Source organism: Bos grunniens, chromosome 18, assembly GCF_055505025.1.
Source record: "Bos grunniens cultivar Pamir isolate PY7600 chromosome 18, Bosgru_T2T1.0, whole genome shotgun sequence".
NCBI lineage: Eukaryota > Metazoa > Chordata > Mammalia > Artiodactyla > Bovidae > Bos > Bos grunniens.
Window position 1 is genome coordinate 18,490,226 of NC_141182.1, and position 5,844 is coordinate 18,496,069.

Here is a 5,844-nt window from a genome sequence, read left to right on the forward strand (position 1 = left end):
ATCCCATGGACGGAGGAGCCTGGTAAGCTGCAGTCCATGGGGTCGCAAAGAGTCGGACACGACTGAGCGACTTCACTTTCACTTTTCACTTTCATGCATTGGAGAGGGAAATGGCAACCCACTTCAGTGTTCTTGCCTGGAGAATCCCAGGGACAGGGGAGCCTGGTGGGCTGCCGTCTATGGGGTCGCACAGAGTCAGACACGACTGAAGCAACTTAGCAGCAGCAGCAGCAACTGTTCCTGGAGGGTCCTTCTGCTCTTTGCAGCTAATCGCATATTTCCTTTCCTACCCAGGCCTCTCAGGGCCCAGGGGAGGCCCCACCCTCCAAGAGTGAGGGGAGGGTGGGGGCCTGGCAACGGGGCCCAGGAGCTTCAGCTCCTCTGGGCTTCCTCCAGGCTTCTCACAGTCCCCAGGGTCTCTGGTGGCCTCTGCTCGGCAACCTGGGCCCCGGCAGGGAGGGAATAGATCCCTGAGCAAAAGGACTGGAAACAGAGGCTCCGGGGTCAAGGGCCCTCCTGGGAAGGGGCCCTGAGGGACTTGTGGCTCGCTTGGGAGTTGCCAGGCTCCAATCACCCACAGCCCCCTTCCCCAGGGCCTGCACCCATGGGAGATAGGACCCGGAGACGCGGCAGGCCAGGTCCTCTGGGGAAGCCTCTGGCCACTGGAAAGTTGCTAGGAAAAGTTTACCTGTGCTCTCTCTCTCTCCCCCTAGGTTGCTCTGGGCCTCCAGGGCACCACAGCTCTGGGGGACACAGGGATGCTGGTCCTGGGAGGCCTAATGCCTGGCTAACCTCACTCTTTCCGAGGTAGGTCCCCAGAGCCAGGAGCTCAGGGAGAGTCAGACTCTGGGCCTAAGAGCTCAGATATCACAGGGTCCAGGCCCTAATTTCCAGCTTGACCACATCTAACCTGCCCAGAGCAGTATTTTATGACTGAGAGTCAGGAAGTGCCTTCGTAAGTCTGACGGCTGTCTCTCCGGCTTTCATGTAAAAGCCTATCCTGAGAACACAGCGTCCAAAGGAAAGATCATAAAGACCAGACTTTCAAAGACCCAGCATTTGGAGGAAAGGAAGTTTCAGGAGACCAAGCAGGAGCTGTCCTCTTTCTTTCTCATCTTTCTACAGGAGCAAGACTGAGAGGGAAATGTGAGCCTGGGCTCTGGAGTCAGGGAGTTATGGGTAACCAGTCCCACTCTGCCCCTTGCCCTGTGTGAACTCTGGAAGGGGCAGGAGCTCTCTGAACCTGCTGGCCCCATCTCGAACACGGCGGAGTCCAGGTACCCACCCCTGAAGGGTAGGATCACCCGAGATGAGGCCTGAACACCGAGCCTAGTGGTAGCTGCTACTCACACCGTTAGCACGTCCTGCAAGGCTCCCCAGGTCTCCTCCTCTGAACCTGCAGACCTGGAATGTACATATTCTCCCCTGTTAGATTGGAAGGTATGGAGCCTGGGGAGAGCCAGAGCACCAGCCTCCCCCAGGGCTGGGTGCTGATTCATTCAGCAAACACCCCTGCAGCCTGCAGCCTGGGTACCAAAGCTGGAAGCCACGCCCCACCAGCAAGCTGCTTACAGCCAAAGGGGCCACCAGCAAGTCACCAGGTCACCCTGTGAGTAATGTTAAGAAGGGAGTATGGGGGATGGGGAGGGGCCTGCCCGCAGGAACCCAGTGAGATGGTGTCAGGGAGGAGGAGGAGGTGCTGGGGCCAAGTCTAAGGATCAAAGAGACCCTCACAAGACCTGGGAGGACCCCTGGGCTGAAGGACCCCTGTGGCTTCTGTCCCGAGGCTCACTTTATGTCATTTATTTACTTCATTCTTTATTATTTCACTTAATTTTAAAAACTGGTAAGGCTTACTGTTTCACATGACCCTATCTTTGGTGTATGGCTCAATGAAGGTTATACACGGGCACCTCCATGTCGTGACCTCCCAGGCATAGACATAGGACCCCCAGCCCCCGGCAGGCCCCTCATGCTGCTCCTGGTCTGCGCCTCCAGCCTCAGCTTCTGATTTCTGTCCCCACCAATGATGAGGGCTCCCTTCTGTTACATGCCCTTTTTTCTTTTTGGCCACATCATACAGTTCGCAGGATCTCAGGTCCCCAACCAGGGACTGAACCCAAGCCACAGCAGTGAAAGCACCAAATCCTAACTATTAGACCACCATGGAACTCCCTATAGGATGTATTTTGTAATACCCCTTATACTCCCCTAAAATTAAAGCCTAACCTAAGTTCTACCCTAAATTAAGAAGAAAAATAAAATATAACATCAGTATTAGAGTAGGAAATGGCAATGCACTCCAGTATTCTTGCCTGGATAATTCCATGGACAGAGCAGCCTGGTGGTCTATAGCCTATGGGGTCACAAAGAGCTGGACATGACTGAGTGACTGAGCATAACATCAGCGCATGTATTTATAATAAAGCAGCAAGTACAGTGGGACAGGATGTAACTGTTCCCATAGGAATATCCCAAATATAAACCTTCCCAAGGGGGCACGCAGGTCCCATCAAGATCTGGGGCCCAAGATCTTCAGAGCTACAGGGACTAGAAACACTCAGGCATCTCCCCACTGGAGTAAGAAGGAACTCCAAGCTGGTCATAAGCAAAGTCACAGAGTCAGTTACTGGCAGAGCCAGGGCAGAACTGGGATCTGAGGGACAGTGTCACGCAGGGATCAACAGCACAAACTGCAGAGTCAGACGTGAGATTTCAATCCTCAAACAGTTTAGTTGTCTCCTTGGTAACCGAGGGGCTTACAAGGATTAAATGAGATGATACATACAAGGTGCTCAAGCTTAGCACAGACACTCACATTTCTTCATTCAACAGTATTCACAGTGTACTTACTATGTTCCAGGCACTGGGCTGGGTAGGAGAGGTGACAAAGATGGGAAATCTTCAGGAAGCTTACACCCTACCCTGGTAGAGGAGACACAATACACAGACAACCAAATACATACACAAGAAACCGGTAGAAGGTGACATATGATAAGCAGATTTTAAAGTGAGAATTATTTTAGGATTTCTTAGACTGAGGGGCTCAAAGAAGTCCTCTCTGAGGAGGAGGCACTTGCACTGAGATAGGACAGGATGGTACCGAGGCAAAAATGGGAGGAAACAGTGTTCTAGGTGGAGTAGCAGCAAGTGCAAAGGCCCTGGGGTGGCACCTGGCTTGAGTTCTAGGAAAGGAAAGAGGGTATAGACAGCAAGAATGTTAAGATATGAAGTTGGCCAGGAACACGGAGTCAGAGCATGTAGGACCTTGCAGACTTGTACGCTGGTGGCAAGGGAACCCCATAGAAGGTTGGAACCAGAGATAGAGCATAACCTGATTTACATTTTTAAATGTAAATCTTACCCACTGGCTGCCATGTGGCGGAAGAATTGAGAGGACAAAAGTAGAAGGAAGGAGAAGTGAGGAGGCCACAGTGGGTGTCCAGGAGAGAGGTGCTGGAGACCTTTGTCTGGGAAGTGGTGGGTGGACAGATGGACTGATGTAGGTTGCACATAACTCAGTCAACAGCAGGGTGGTCAATATTTCCAACCAATGCTCTTCTTTCTGTGCATTCAACAAACATTATCCTAGTGCATTCCAATACAGCCTCGCTTATTCCACGCAGTCATGATTTATTCGGGACCTACTGTGTGCAAGGCTTGGCACTATGCTGACTGAAAGGAGGTGGCAGAGGAAGCAGCAGTCCCTTCCACCCCAGCCTGCTTGCAGAAACCAGAGAAGCAGAGCCCTGAGTCCAGGGCGGCTATGACTCCCAGCCTCTCCTCTGCCTGCAGCTCTCTCATTACTCAAGCTGAGCTTCCTCCTTCTGTTACACCATAGGGCTCCCCCAAACCATGACCACCACTGCCTCCAGAAGTCCCTCCAATCAGCGGTTCATGGTCATTCTGCCCTTCAACCCAGCAAGGATGCTGCAGGACACACTGCTTCCTCTGCGGCCCCCAGGCCTCCATCCACCATCTTGGCAGTGGCCTGGGAGGAGCCTGGGGGTCTCTTTCGTCTTGGGCAGACAGGGATCAATACTTCTTTTCTTTCTTCCTTCGCCTGGAGGCTTGCAAGATCTTTCGTTCCCTGACCAGGGATCAAACCTGTGCTCCCAGCAGTGGAAGGGCAGAGTCTTAACCATCGGACTGCCTGGGAAGTCTCTGAGCGCTTTTATTTATTTTTTTATTATATATTAACATGTAATAGGGGCTTCCCTGTGGCTCAGCTGGTAAAGCATACACCTGCAATGCGGGGGATCTGGGTTCAATCCCTGGGTTGGGAAGATCCCCTAGAGAAGGGAAAGGCTACCAATACTTTGGCCACCTGATGCGAAGAACTGACTCTTTGGAAAAGACCCTGATGCTGGGAAAGATTGAAGGCGGGAGGAGGAGGGGACGACAGAGGATGAGATGGTTGGATGGCATCACTGACTCAATGGACATGAGTTTGAATAAGCTCCGGGGGTTGGTGAAGGACAGGGAAGCCTGGCTTGCTGCTGTCCATGGGGTCGCAAAGAGTCGGACATGACTGAGTGTGAACTGAACTGAACTGAATACATAAGATTATTTTTTAAACTTTTTATTTTGTATTGCTGATTAACAAACAATCTGATAGTTTCAGATGAACAGCAAAGGGACTCAGCCATACATATATGTGTATCCATTCTGCCCCAAACTCCCCTCCTCTCCAGGCTGCCACATAATGCTGAGCAGAGTTCCATGTGTATACAGTAGGTCCTTGTTAGTCATCCATTTTAAATACAGCAGTGTGTACACGTCCATCCCAGTCTCCTTAACTATCTTCCCCCTGACCTTCCCTCCAACTCCCGGCAACCATAAGTTTGTTCTCTAAGTCTGCCTGAATACTTTTAATAAAACAAGTAGCTCTTGTGGAACTTCTCGTAGAGTAGAGCAGACTTGTCAGAGAGGCAGCAGGCGAACCCAGCCCCAGTTCCTTCCAGATCGTAGTCCCTGTATCTGTAATAACAGCAGCACCCCATCGATCGCACATAGTCTGGCTACCCACTTAACTTTCACAGCTCTGCCCCCATTTTACAGATGGGGAAATCAAGACCTGGATTCTCACAACCACCTGTTGCAAGAGACCCGGTCCTACACTGCTCCCATGCGGACAGCCAGTTCTCTGACTTCAACCACCAACAGTCTCTCCCGGGCTGTTGTTCCAGACTGGGGTTCCAGGAGAGAATTCTGACTCTCTGGATCCCCTCTCCCTTTCCACACACCTCCCCACCACAGTGTGACGGGCAGAGCCCATGTGTGAGTCATTCCTCACACATCTGTGAAGCAACGCCCTGCAGTCCAGTCACAAACATCGCTTCGCAATCCATCTAGAATTCCACCACTTCCCACCACGCTGTGCCCTGGCTTGGCTGCCATCGCCTCTCACATGAATTACGGCTGTGCCTCCCAAGTGTCTCCCAGCTTCTGCCCTTGACCCGTACTGTCTACAGCAGCGCTGTCCAGTAGAAACAGAATATGAGCCATGTATGGAATTTTACCTTTTCTAGTAGCCACAGTTTAAAAGGTGAAATGGAATAAATTGTAATAATACATATTTTAGGCTGATATATTCAAAATATTATCATTTCAACGTATAATCAATGTGTTCAAAGAGTTAATGAGACAGTTTCTCTTTTGCATGGTAAGTCTTCACCATCCAGAATCAGATGGGCCACATGTCAAGCACTTGACAGCCTTGTGTCCAGTAGCTTCAGTGGTGGACAGCAGTGCTAATCTCAACACAGCAGCCAGGGCAGTCCTTTAAAAAGTAAGCCAGTGCAGGGACTCCATGGTCCAGTGGTTAAGAGTCTGCCTGCCAGT

General features: G+C 51.2%; 1 long non-coding RNA gene across 2 annotated transcripts; it reads left to right on the forward strand.

The window, feature by feature from the left end:
* Positions 1-712: 712 nt before the first annotated feature.
* Positions 713-5,578, forward strand: LOC147353182 (uncharacterized). 2 transcript variants are annotated; one of them, XR_015145446.1, is made up of 2 exons: positions 713-807; positions 5,062-5,578. It is a non-coding gene; the product is annotated as an uncharacterized LOC147353182 (long non-coding RNA). The 2 variants fall into 2 exon arrangements; XR_015145445.1 differs by lacking the exon at positions 713-807 and adding an exon at positions 1,126-1,277.
* The last annotated feature ends 266 nt before the right edge of the window (positions 5,579-5,844 follow it).